The following is a 14,338-nucleotide window of genomic DNA, read 5'->3' on the forward strand; positions in this document are numbered from 1 at the left end:
TTTATTTATGAATAGTTGTTGTTTCTAGCTGATGCCATGTTTCTAAGTCCGGCTTAGCCCGTTTGAACTCACTCGTGAGGTGATCTTGTATTCCCTGACCCTTTTTTTGTGAATTGTAATCTTAGTATATTTTTTAATAAAAAAAAACTATTCATCAAAAAACTCTTATTACTCACATTTCAACCAATTTATTTCTAACTACAATAAAAACAAATAATGAAAAACAAACAAATAACAATATTATACTCTCCAAAAGAAGTCATCACTTCATTAATGAGAAGCAATCAATGCAAAGAAAATAATCAATAATATTATCTTCGCTGCAGAACATTAAATCATCCCATAAATTGACTAATGTGAATGCCAAGGCCAGCATAAACTGACTTTATTTCTGGTAGAGCTTATCAACAATTGTGCGTAGCACATTCAAAATTTTATGTTCTTCACGTTTAATCACGGGCATTGTTGCCTTTTCCACCGTTACATCTTGGGGAAAACAGAGGTAATCAAAGGGGAAACAGTAACCATTGTTAAGAATGTAGCTGCTTATTTCATCTTCCTTTGTAATTACCGAGGTAATTATCCACTCGCCCTGGCGCATCTCAAATTTCAACCACGGATGAATATCATATTCACCGATGAGCTCATTCATCACGTTTGCCGCCGTGTAAGACTTGACCACAATAACAGCGCAGAAGATGATTGCGCTTACCATATCTCTTCCCAGATAATCACAAGTGTTATCTCTGCCGATTTCGACGTCACAATTGGCGTTGATAAAGTCACGGAAAATATCTGTGTTGACCGTTGGCTCTGCTTCCTTCTCTGGTCTACCAATTAATTTAATAAACTCTGATGGTAACTTCTGCGTGAAACAAACAAAATCTGATTAGATTCTCTTCGTCTAAAAATGGATGAAGCAAATTTGTAATTATAAAATCTAGTCTATCTTCTGATAATCAAGGGAGAACCAAAGACGAACCATATTGAGACTATCCTTCAGAAAGAAATTTAAGAAACGTGGATCTGATCAATACCTTCATATTGAAAACACAATTTCGAATTGTTTCATTGCTGCAATATAAGAGCTGCAATCTTTCCAATGAATGCAATATTTTAGTATCTGGTATTTTCTCCATCTTCGGACAGTCGCAAATGTTCAAATTTAAAAGTTTCCAAAATATCCCATCTACACTAGTCAAATTTTGGCAACCCTTTACGCCAATCCTCTTCGGCATGTGAAGATTAGAAATTAAACAAAATTTTAGACAGCTGAGTCGGACAAGGCTCAACTCCTCAATGTTTTCACAGTTACCAATACGCAATTCTTCCAGCTTCAGAAGATCAGATATTCTTATTACTCTTTTCAGATAGCCGCAACTAAAAATTTTAATCCTTTCTATACAGCTCAGTTGGGCAACATTGATCTCCTCAATTTTACATATACCAATGTTCAATTCTACTAGATTTGCAAGATTAGACATTCCTCCTAAACTTATCAGACGTGCACATTTATAAATTCTAATTCTTTCTAGGCAGATATTAGATCGACCAAAAGCTAATTCCTCTACTTCGCCACATTCACCAATATTCAATTCTACTAGCTTCCTAAGATCAGATATTCCTATAACACTCTTCAAATTCCTGCAACTATGAATTGCAATTTCCTCCAGGCAACCCAGAAATCCCAAATTTAACTGCTTCAGCTCCCATTGTTTGCTGATCCGAAGCTCTTTTAGATGGAAGGGGACCTGAAAATCAAATATGTTTTTTTTTTAAATTATAATTTCCGATTTTAAATGAAAGTCACTGAAATACTATATTATAATACCAAGAGTTCGCCTTTCAGACATACCTGCACATTATTCTGCCACAAACTTTTGAGGCGTCCACCTATAATTCTTAAAGTTCGCAGATTTTGAAAAGAAATCCATGGAGGAATGTTTGTTTGTATATGCTCAGACATATTAAACTCAAGCCATAGCAAAGCTATTGGCATTTCAGCCATATTGTCTGATTTCCCAAGAAAGCATTTAACATGATACAAATACCTGGACGGAACCGAAAAATTGTGCAAACATCGACCTTTGGTTTGGGTGAAGATGCTTTTGAATAACTCTGATGTCTGCATTCAAGAACCAGTTCAGATTTGTATTGCTGTAAATGTTTTATAAAGATTTCGAATATCACACTAGGAAGCAGAAATCTGGTGGAAGAGAAAGCATACCAATAATTTAGAAGATCGGAAACGCCATAGGCGACAAGGCTGATTGAGTTCATCTGCCATTTCTCGTCCCAAGTCCCGCAAGTGGTCATGCATTCTTGTAGGATTCAAACAACAGCAGCAACACAATAAAAAAAAATGATAATATTCAAAACAAGGAAGGCTCTGTTTTACTGCAGAGAAAAAAAACTGATATATTATACCATCTACAAATTGCTATTCAGCCAATACATTTATTCAAATAAAAATTGTTAAAACTAATCCCTAACATAGATCAAAATATAGATCAGGAGTTCTAACAGTAGTTTTAGCATTATTCCATGCCTATGATTAAGGATGGGAGAAGAAGTAACTAAGACTAGACAAAAATGCATCCAAATATATCATCTAATGCATGCCATATGTACAACATGCTTCTTGTTTAAACTACTCCTAAACTGAAGTATTCTAAAAATTATTTATAGAATGGTGGAAATGGAGTAGTGGAGCTGAAGTTTGAAGTGAAGATCTCAGCATCAATCTTCATACTCCCCCTTGATGCTGAGAGGACTCACAATATGATCTCTGAGTACCAAAAATTGATCTTTTGTAACTGCCTTTGTGAAGATGTCTGCAATTTGCTCCTTTGTGCTGATGTACTTCAACTTAACCGCTTTATTTTGTACCAAATCTCTAATAAAATGTTGTTTAAGATCAAAGTGTTTGGTCCTGCTGTGATGAACCGGATTCTTGGCCAATTTAATGGCACTTATGTTGTCACAAAAAATCACAGTAGGCTGAACCTGTATCTCTCCAATTTCTTCAAGAAGCTTTCTAAGCCATAAAGCTTGTGTGCCAACTGAAGTGACCACAACATATTCCGCTTCTATAGAAGAGAGAGCAACCATACTTTGCTTCTTTGAACTCCATGTAATTAAACCGGAACTCAAAGAAAAATAATTACCATATGTAAATTTTCGGTCATCCAAACAACCTCCTCAATCTAAATCACTAAAGCCAATAAGCTCAAACTTATTAGAAGAATAGTGAATGCCAAAATCTACCGTGCTTTTCACATACTTCAACATATCTTTTGCATACTTTTCTTGACAAATAAAAATTTCATCTTTACCTTGATAAACCTCCATGCCAAGAAAGTAATTCATGAGACCTAAATCTTTCATCTCAAACTCATTCATCATAGCAACTTTAAATTCATCTTTCATCTTTGAACTACTACCCATATATAACAAATCATCAACATACAAACTCACAATGAGAATATCATTACCTTCTTATTTGTAGTAAAGGGTAGGTTCACTCTTACTTCTTTGAAAGCCATTCTGCTGAAAATATCCATCAATTCTTGCATACCATGCACGTGATGCTTGCTTGAGGCCATACGAAGCCTTCTTCAACTTGTAGACATAATCTTCTTTGCCTTGAATCTCAAAATCTTGTGGCTATCCCACATATACCTCTTCTTCTAAGTACCCATTCAAGAAAGCACTTTTCACATCCATATGATGAATACTCCATTTCTTTTGAGCTGCAAGAGAGATTAGCATCCTAATAGTTTCTTGTCTTGCTACTGGTGCAAAAGTTTCTTCATAATCAATGCCATACCTTTGAGTGAAACCTTTAGCAACCAATCTTGCCTTGTGTCTTTCAACACTCTCATCACTATTATACTTGGTCTTATAGACCCATTTTGTGCCAATCTTCTTCTTCTTATGTGGAAGATCTACAAGCTCCCATGTTTCATTCCTATCAATGGAATCCATCTCTTCATTCATTGCTTGCATCCAAACCTCATTAGCACATGCATCTTCAAAACATGATGACTCAAAATCAGCTTTAGCAAGTAATGCAAAATTTACTGTCTCACCTATTGAATCTTCTTCATGTGCTTGATTTTGACACCTCTCATAAATATCACTCAATCTTCTTACCTTCCTTGGAGGACTAGAGGATGGATTTGATCTTGGTATTGGTGAGGGGTTTTTTGGTGGGCTTGGTGATCTTGAAATAGAACCATTAGCTGGCTGCTCATTATCATTATCAGCAATATCATAATCATCCAAAACTGATTTTGGCTTTCCAACATGTTATTTTTGATGACCATAAACTCCCCCTTCGTCAAAAATCACATCTCTTGAAACAACAATCTTATTAGTAATAGGATTGAATAATCTATAAGCTTTGCTTTCCTCACTATAGCCCACAAAAATACATGATTCACTTTTAGCGTCTAGCTTTTTCCTATTCTGATTAGGGAAGTGAATATAAGCCAAACAAGCAAAAACTTTAAAATGATTTACATTGGGCTTTTTCTCATACCATGCTTCATATGGAGTCATCTTGTGTAGGGCACTTGTAGGACTCCTGTTGAGAATATATACGGCTGTAGCAACTGAATCAGCCCAATAAGAATTGTTCAAACCCTTGGTTTGTAACATGCTCCTTGCCATTTCTACCACAGTACGATTCTTCCTTTTAGCCACTCCATTTTGTTGGGGTGTGTATGCAGTTGTGAGTTGTCTTTTGATGTCATTCATCTCACAAAAATTTTGAAAATTGTTTGAGCAAAATTCTCCTCCTCGATCTGTTCTCAAACATCTTATTGTGTTCCCTTTCTCATTCTCTACACGAGCTTTAAACTTTTTGAATGTATCAAAGGCTTCATCTTTAGTCTTCAAAAAATATACCCAACACATGCGTGAGTAATCATCAATAAAAGTAATGAAATACGACGACTTACCCAAACTTTGTGTTTGCATTGGACCACAAATATCTGAATGAATAAGTTGAAGTGGGTATTGGGCCCACCATGCATTGCCTTTTGAAAATGATTCCCTTGAATGTTTCCCTTTTGCACACCCTTCACAAATCTTTTTATGCTCTTCAACCTTAGGCAATCCAAGAACTAATGCATTTGATGTTAGATTCTTCAAACTATTGAAATTTAAATGGCCATACCTGAGATGCCACAACCAACTTTTATCCTCATAAGCCATATTGACAAGCTGATTATCATTTTGACCAAACTTCAAAGGAAACATCCTCTTCTTTGTCATAGGAACAACTGTAATCACTTTACTTTTTTTATTCTTATCATAGATAGTACAGTGCATGTTCTCAAATACCACTCTATAATTCTTCTCACATAGCTGCCCAACACTCAATAAATTATGCTTTAATTTGGGAGTATAATAAATATCTTGAACACTTTTCATACCTTCCTTTGTCTGAACATCCATGGCTCCTTTAGCCACAACATCCACAATATTGTTATTACCAAGGGTAATATTGGATCTGTAACTATCATCAAGCTTTGAAAATATTTCTCTGTTGCTAGACATATGGTTAGAGCATCCAAAATCCAAATACCAAACATCATTCACAGTACGTTCACCTTTCCCATAACACAAAAATAAATTATCCGAGGAAGGATCCTCATCTTGTTGGGCATAATTTGCACTATTGTTACCTGATTTCAGTCTACACTCTCTCTCAAAATGTCCATACTTATTGCAATGATAGCATTGGATGTTCCTTTTATCAAATCTGCCTCTACCTCTGCCTCCTTGCGCACCTCCTCTTCCTCTAGATCCTCTTGAAAATTTTTGATTTTGGCCCCTTCCCGAGCCTTTGTTGTTGTTACTACTGCTGCTAGCACCATCGTTCTTTGAAATTTGCAATTGGGAAGCAAAAGCCTTCTCATTAACACTGATAGATGTGTCCCTTATTCTATCCTCATGTGATATAAGAGATCCAACCAATTCATCATACTCCATGGTAGCTAAATTTTTGCTTTCTTCTATAACAATTACTACAATATTCCATCTTGGGGTTAGAGATCTCAATACCTTTTGTATTATTTGCTCTTGAGCAATAGATTCACCCAAAGTGGCCATTTTATGAGTCACATCTTTCACTCTCACACAGAAATCTCCCACACTCTCTGTCTCCTTCATCTTCAAGTTCTCATATTCTCTTTTCAAGGTTTGTAGCTTCACAACCTTGATCTGATCATTGCCATGGTAAGCATCTTTTAGAGTCTTCCAGGCCTCTTTTGCTGTCTGTGCATCAACAATTCGAGGAAACAAGCTCTTATCAAGAGCCATCTGAATGTGAAACAATGCCATTGCATTCTTCTTCTCAGCTTCTTTCTTCAATGTCCTGTTATTAGGTTGGAGAGTATTCCAATCTACAGGCTCTTCATATCCAGATTCAACAATCTCCCAAAAATCTTTCCCAATCAAAAAAGTCTTCATCTTGATTGACCAATATTGGTAATCAACTTCATCAAACTCTGGGATTTGCAAATTGTGAGCCATGCTGCTGTCTTCCAAACACCTTCAGCTCTGATACCAAATGTAGGATTCAAACAACAGCAGCAACACAATAAAAAAAATGATAATATTCAAAACAAGGAAGGCTCTGTTTTACTGCAGAGAAAAAAAACTGATATATTATTCCATCTACAAATTGCTATTCAGCCAATACATTTATTCAAATAAAAATTGTTAAACTAATCCCTAACACATAGATCAAAATATAGATCAGGAGTTCTGACAGTAGTTTTAGCATTATTCCATGCCTATGATTAAGGATGGGAGAAGAAGTAACTAAGACTAGACAAAAATGCATCCAAAAATATCATCTAATGCATGCCATATGTACAGCATGCTTCTTGTTTAAACTACTCCTAAACTGAAGTATTCTAAAAATTATTTATAGAATGGTGGAAATGGAGCAGTGGAGCTGGAGTTTGAAGTGAAGATCTCAGCATCAATCTTCATAATTCTCAATACAAATATTTCTTCTCGAGCATCTTTTCTCCAATCATTTAATTTATAATCTTTTATTTCTTCAACGAGACATTTGTCTTTGAGTCTTTGTAGTGCATGTTGAGCGCTCCATCCCGATGACTACCACACTCTGATGGCATCTTTCGTCAACTCTCCTATGAAGAAACATGCCACATCCATGAATGTCTGCTTTTCATCATTGACAACGTGTCAATGCTGATTCTTAATCTCTTCTCTATGTCTTGAGGAAGCGTCTTTTTAACTTTTTCCAATCCTAACTCCCAAAATTTGTGATCTTGGCCATGAACATGCCTGCCCAGAACTTGAAGAGAAAGTGGGAGGCCACCACAGAGATCTACGAAGAGGTCAACGAGCATCTCATATCCGCTAAATGGATAAGATTGGCTGAAAGCGTGCCAGTAAAATAGTTCTTTTGCGTCATCTCCATCCATTCCTTTCAGGTTATAACCAACTGTAATTCCAGCATTTATGAGCACTCCGACATCCCGAGTTGTAAGAATTACCAGACTATTGCCGGATTTGTGGAACTCATCGCTAATCAATAGGGCATCTAACTGTTCCTGATGATCGATATCATCTAAAACAATTAGGTAGCTTAGATTGCCGCTCCTTGAGAAACGGTTGCTGAGACAGCTTGTGCCATCCTCTACGCTTGGAAAGCTTGAGAGGTCTTTTTCGTCAAAGAGTTCTCTGAGGAGCTTCATCTGCAAGGCAGGCAACTCTTTCTTCACAGAGGCTTCTCGAACATCGAACAAAAAACAGAAGCGACTGTAATCTGAACGCTTTCTGTTGAACACTTCTTTGGAGAGAGTTGTTTTCCCCACCCTACCCATGCCAAAAATACTAACAATCGTAGACTTCCCTTCTTCTTATCTTTTCATCTCGCACTGACTTTCAAAATCTTGTACAAGCTTATTAGTGCAATGATTTTGAAAATCTTCTATAAAGATTAGAAAGTCCTACTGGATATTTGGCAACATGTAGACATCTTTTCCTCTGGACTTCCTTTTGCACGGCTAAAATTATCTTCTTGCAGTCACTGAAACTTATTTAATACAAGGGGAATTTGATGAGGAAAAACATTTGCGTCGCTCTAAAGAAAACAGAAACCTTATTATTATCATTACTTTGTAGGATATCAAATACACTGAAGTCATTCGAATATTACCTGGTGAACTCTTCGCCGGCAATTAAAGAAATAGATTGGAGGGCTTTCTTCCATTCCTCGTGTTTTTCCATGTACCTCTTCTTATTTTCATATTCAGAGAATGCTTTGCCATACACTCCCTTTTCTATGTGGCGTAGCGCAGAAGGCTCCACATCAAAGAAAACCGGAATGATCTTAGCACTACTCTGCAACATGAGAACGAGCTCTGCCAAACACCATGGGGACTCTGCATATCTTTTGGAGAAGATAGCTATGTGTGTCGAGGCAGAGCGGATGGCAGTCTCAATTGTGGATGTAAAGGAAACTCCAAGTTCTTTCTCTTCCGAATCAAGAAACGCCCTTATATTCACCTCCTCTAGAGCTTTGTAAAGCTGAAGAGCAAGAGTGTTCTTCACATCGGGGCCTCTGTGGTTTATGAACACGTCATACAATCTGGAAGATTCAGAAACCTTTCTCCTCTTGAGTTGTGGTTCGATCCCAGAGAAAGCTGGAGGATTCTCACCTTGTTTGTGTGAAGAGGAAGAAGAATCCATAGACTCAAAATTAGGAATGAAAGAGTCAAGCAGAGAGTCAATACAAATCTAAGTTGCCAGAAACGTGACACGTGACGGGAGGACGTCATTTCGCGTTTCAACGGCAGAAACGCGTTGCTCCATTTCCAACGCACGTTTCCAGCAATCCTTCAGTCAAGGGGTCATGAGAAATTGTAGATATTTTAGTACTTAACAGTCCTACTTCAATTGAATTCCAATAACTACATCCAACTACTTATTAGACTCGTAGTTAGAAGAGAGGAAAGCGATTGAAAACCCATTCATAAGGACTGAAAGAAATATTCAAGGTCACCACAAAGCCGCGTGACGACTTACATATACCATATGGAAGCAATAAAGGAGATGAAGGCACTAAGTCAAAAATTGAAATAAATGTTGAGAGAAAAGTAAGAAGGAAAATGAAATGTGTAAGAAACAAGAGCTACGAGTAGCTAGAGTCCCTGTCTAAGGTGGGGGAGTAGAAGAAACTGTGTGAAGTTAGTGTATCATAGAGTCATTTAATAAATTATATTACCTTTAAAAAAAAAAAACCTGAATGACAGTGAGGCAATGATTAGACATGGGAAAGCATAGAGTTAATAGTTAAAATCCGTACCATAAAGTAATGATATTCATAATAGGAATTGTAATTCAGGTGGTGATATTCAAGATGAAGACATTACCTCATATTCAAGATGAAGACATTACAAGTAGTAATATCCAAGAAAATGGTAAAAGATCTCATGAACTAACCCTTATAAGAGCAAATTATTCAAAACAATGTCAATTGTATTTAAATATGAAATTAACTTTTTACTATAGCATTACTAATATTTTAATAAATTATTTGTTTTTCATTTTATTTTAAGTTGATCAGTGTCCTTTATAATTAAATACTTTCATATTTAATTAGCTGCCAATAAGAAATCATTTTTCACTTGTATTACAATACACATCAATTAATTCAATTCAATCCAACAAATTTAAGTTTTTAGATTAGACTTTTTTCACATGTTATGTTATATTATACAGAGCTTGCGGGTACGAAGATTGCATGTTTACATTTACTACTTATCGTGTGGATTGTCTTATAGTTATTAATTTGTAGTTTGGTTTTAATATTTTCTAATTGATATTCAATTTATACAATAAAGAATTATTAATTTGTAGTTTGGTTTTAATATTTTCTAATTAATATTCAATTTATACAATAAAGAGTTATTAATTTGTAGTTTGGTTTTAATATTTTCTAATTAATATTCAATTTATACAATAAAAAGTATATTTTAAAAAAAAAATTGTGTAGGATCTTTTTTATCAAAAACTATAAGTCTTTTTAGTTTATTATTCAAAATTATAATTCAAATTTTAAAATTTTCATATAATTTTAACATGTAATTATTTGAAAAAAAAATCAAAGTAAAGTATTATATTTTTTTAAAATCAGAGTAACCTAATTTATTTGTAAACTTCAACTAATGTATTATATTTTTTTCCAATCTTATTGATATATCTTTTGTATTCTATTTGATTTTTGTATTTTTTTTAAAATTCTATTGATATAATTTTTGTACCCCCATTTGATTTTTATAACAACAAAGATCTTTATGATTGATAGAGCTAATAATTTATGCAATAATGGTAACTTAACTAACCAATAATAAGATGCAATCATTGTTTTATAAAATAATTTTTTGAAAAAATTATAAATTACGTAATGGAAGAAATTTGTTTGAGAAGTTCTTATAAAAAATCTTAAATAAAAAATAAAGATGAAATCTATCACTCAATTGTAAACAAATATACAATAATGATTTTATTTCATATTCCTATCTTTGTTCAACTGTACTTAAAAATTCAATAACTAACTAAATTATATAAGAACACAAAGACTTTTTCTTATTGCTTATTTTAGTCAATCTTGTCAGTATTAAATTTTTAATAATTATGTCAGACATAATTTGTTTTAAAATAGAGTAGCCACTGCTTTAGAGGAGGGGAGGTGACATATGTCTGAATTATTTTTTCAAATTTAACTTAACACTTAGATAGTAGCGCTCGTACAAATGTATTAGTTCCAAACACTCCTGTGGATACTTGTCTCCTTGCAAACCTATAAAAGGTAGACAACCTCGCATATCATAAACAACCTTACATCTCATAAAGTGGGCCACCGAATATGTGGCAACCCAGGGACACAAATTAACTGAGATGAAATAATGTTGCTAGGTCTACAAATGCAGTCACAAATCTAAAAGCTAGAAAATGATGAATATCAACAATCACCAAAATACTCATGTGCTTTATATTGTAATCGTTACATTTCCATTTCCTTTGTTTATCATCTTTTTCATAAAAGATGTGTGTTATAGTGAGGAACCACTATCCATTAGGTGTTTTTGAGGTGTGCGTGATTTTATCTAACCCTTTGATTCACTAACAATACAAACTACAATCACTCCATTCTATGAGACAATAGCTATTTGACGCATTAATTTTCCATCCCTCGTGTAATAATTGTCAGCCACATCAAATATTTGGCATTTGGGACATGGGAAAAGAAACTATTGATGTCATATTGAGTAGACTCCCAATCTATGAGACAATAGCTATTTGACGCATTAATTTTCCATCCCTCGTGCAATAGTTGTCAGCCACATCAAATATGTGGCATTTGGGACATGGGAAAAGAAACTATTGATGTCATATTGAGTAGACTCCCAATTTATTCGATCTTTCCAAGACATGTAAAAACAATATTGTATCCATAAAAATATCAGAACAAGAAAATTAGAAAATTTGGATTATGTGTTCCCTATTGAAATTATTGTCAATACAAGAAGGTAAAGGTTATAAATATTTCTTTAACTTATGAATTTTCTAATTTCCATGTCTTTCCCATATAATGTGGTTGGAAATGGAAGTAAATTATTTAATTTCTTTTTAGAGACTTAATAAATACCATCAAAATTATTTCTATTCATATTTTTTCTACATGTGTGTCTAACACAAACATATAATTTATATAACCCAAAAAATCTTGGAATCAATATTACTTATGCACATTCATACCCTATTCCAAAGCTCCCATCTTACTTTGATCTATTGGTTAACACAAGAAGTAAGTTTAGATTATTCTAAGTCCTCCACAATAAAATAATGGCTTTTCCTTGAAAGCTTAGGGTCATCCATGGTTTGTATATACATATGGTTATTTTAAAATCTTTTCATCCTTTTCGAGAATTAAATCTTTTCATTCTTCTGCAACAAGCTGGAAAGGATCACTTTTTGGATTATTTGTATTTGTTTGCAGGTCTATCGCATCACTTATATCTCCCTACCATTCACAATGCATTCCTAGGTTTCTTTAGGCAAATGATTTTGGCACTTTGAAATATAGCGACGCCATGAAGAAAATGAGCCCACCTGAGCCATCAACAATTCCCTCCTCTAAATCTGCATACTCTGAAATTTCAAACAGCTAGAAACCCACTTATTATAGGATAAAGTTTTATGGAATTCGCTAAAAATTTCATGGATGTGGACATTGTATAATAAATTTATGCAGGTTCTACAGACACACCAATAATCTTAGAGACAAAATAAGTCTAAAGTGAAAGCTCAAAGAAATTCACAAAGTAACTAAAAAATACTAATTTCCAAATAAGAACTCAATTTTGAAAATAGAAACTGAAAAAAATAAAATGAAGAAGATAAACAAATGCTAAACATATGACCTTAGAGAGAACCCAACTAATATTGATCCAATTCACCTCCAAATAAAATGTTGCTAGTACCACTTTTACAAGTTAGAGGGACTCATTGAGGCCACATGATTGTAATTAGATTTATCATGAAACTAAATAAATTTAAAAAACTAGAATAGTATAACAAAATAAATATGAACAAGTATAAACTTGGCGCATATCTAATAGATTTTAAAAGTAAAATGTAAAAGTTGATCACCTTACATAGCCATAGCCTAGACTAGCTGATGCTAGGACTATCTATCCAATGAATCTAATGAGCTATTTCTCTACTACCTCTAGTTCCCACACAGAGAAACTACTTGGAGAAAATGGTGCAGACGACTACCCTATTGAACAATGTAAATCAAATAAAAAATAAATAATAGAGATCAAAAAAACATTATCAATAACCCAGATCAAACAAATATCATACCTATTCCATTCTAAAAATGCTAAAAACCAACAAATTAAGCTTTAACAACCAAAATGATATGAGAAAGAAAAAGATCGACACTATGGTTTGTTCATGGCAATTGTCTTTTTGAAAGACTTACCAATTTTCAAACATCATGCAACATTCAATGTTTCTAGCACCTTCCTCTTTTTTCAGCAAATTTTTTTTTATAAATAGAAAAAGACTAATTGGAATAAAGCTCATAGTCAATGAAAAATAAGAAAGTAAAAATGAACAAAATCATTTTAATGGAAAAATTTTCTTAGATCATAGATTAAAAGGGAATGCACAATGTTCAAAAAAGAAAACTAATATTGAAAATGCTATTGAAAACTATAGTCTATGCCTTAATGATAGGGACTAACAAGGGTTGCGTGTAGCATTAGTTGCATGCATTAGTCTCTGCCTTGGAGGTGCCTTGGATATGCTTTGTGGTGGTTGCTAGTTGGGCTGGATGAGTCGATGCAAGACACAGTTTAAGTGCATGGGATAGTTGGGTCAATGAGCACACAGCTTGTCAAGTATACCCATATAGAGAGAGACCTAATAGGGAGTGTAGAGAAGAGAGTAGCTCTGATTTGCATGTGAGAGCAGCAGCTAAATTCTAAGATTATCCTTAGATATAAGCAATGTTGGAACGACATCTCTACTAGTCAAGTGGTAGTATCAGTTTCCACTTTGAGTTTTCAGTTTATCAATAAGTTTCAAACCTCATGTGGCTTGTTCTGTAGCAGTGCATAGTATCCATTTGCATTGGATTGACTGAAAGTTTTAATGTTTTGGTGATATAACACCATTGAGAAACCTCCAAGAGACATGTCAAAGAGGAATACCATGAAACCGTGCAAGCTTATTTTGTGTTGATTACACATGCACCTAGGTAGCTAGTAATACAAACTAGTAAGAAATCAACAATGTATATAGCAAGTAATACAAACTACTAAGAAATCATATGCTATTGAGAAGTACTTTTGAACTTTCAACTCACGGATTTCGGCTACCACATACAGTTCACAACATACATAGAAATAGAAAATATGTAAACATAAACTACTATGAGGCTTGATGCAAAATTGTCCCACCACAAATTTTGCACAAAGCTAGAGTAGAGGCCAATTTACGATAACGTTTAAACATTTGAGACCACGTGAAGCGAGTGGTGATGAAGACAATAGAAATACAATGGTTGTATACAATGGCAACCCTGTCAACAAAACTGATTGGAATAAAGCATGGATGTGGATAATTTATGTAGTTTTGGTCCTTCCAATTTATACATCCAATGAAAAGTATCTATCATATTAAAAAGTAATTTGCAAACATAAGTTTAAAAAATAATATTTTTCCTCTACAAAAGATATTGACCAACTAAGAGAGTCTTTCCTAATTTTAAATG

General features: G+C 34.1%; 1 pseudogene across 1 annotated transcript; it reads right to left on the bottom strand.

Annotated features, from left to right (window-relative positions):
• Positions 1-349: 349 nt before the first annotated feature.
• Positions 350-8,745, bottom strand: LOC149545583 (disease resistance protein Roq1-like; annotated as a pseudogene). The gene is made up of 6 exons (XR_016353605.1): positions 8,207-8,745; positions 7,016-8,083; positions 2,228-2,324; positions 1,856-2,125; positions 1,038-1,751; positions 350-865 (listed from the first exon to the last, which is right to left on the bottom strand). The product of XR_016353605.1 is annotated as a disease resistance protein Roq1-like (transcript).
• Between the last annotated feature and the right edge of the window lie 5,593 nt (positions 8,746-14,338).

The sequence above is a fragment of the Cupressus sempervirens genome, chromosome 7 (genome assembly GCF_028749045.1).
Source record: "Cupressus sempervirens isolate cs-2001-9-10 chromosome 7, ASM2874904v1, whole genome shotgun sequence".
In the NCBI taxonomy this organism is placed as follows: Eukaryota; Viridiplantae; Streptophyta; class Pinopsida; order Cupressales; family Cupressaceae; genus Cupressus; species Cupressus sempervirens.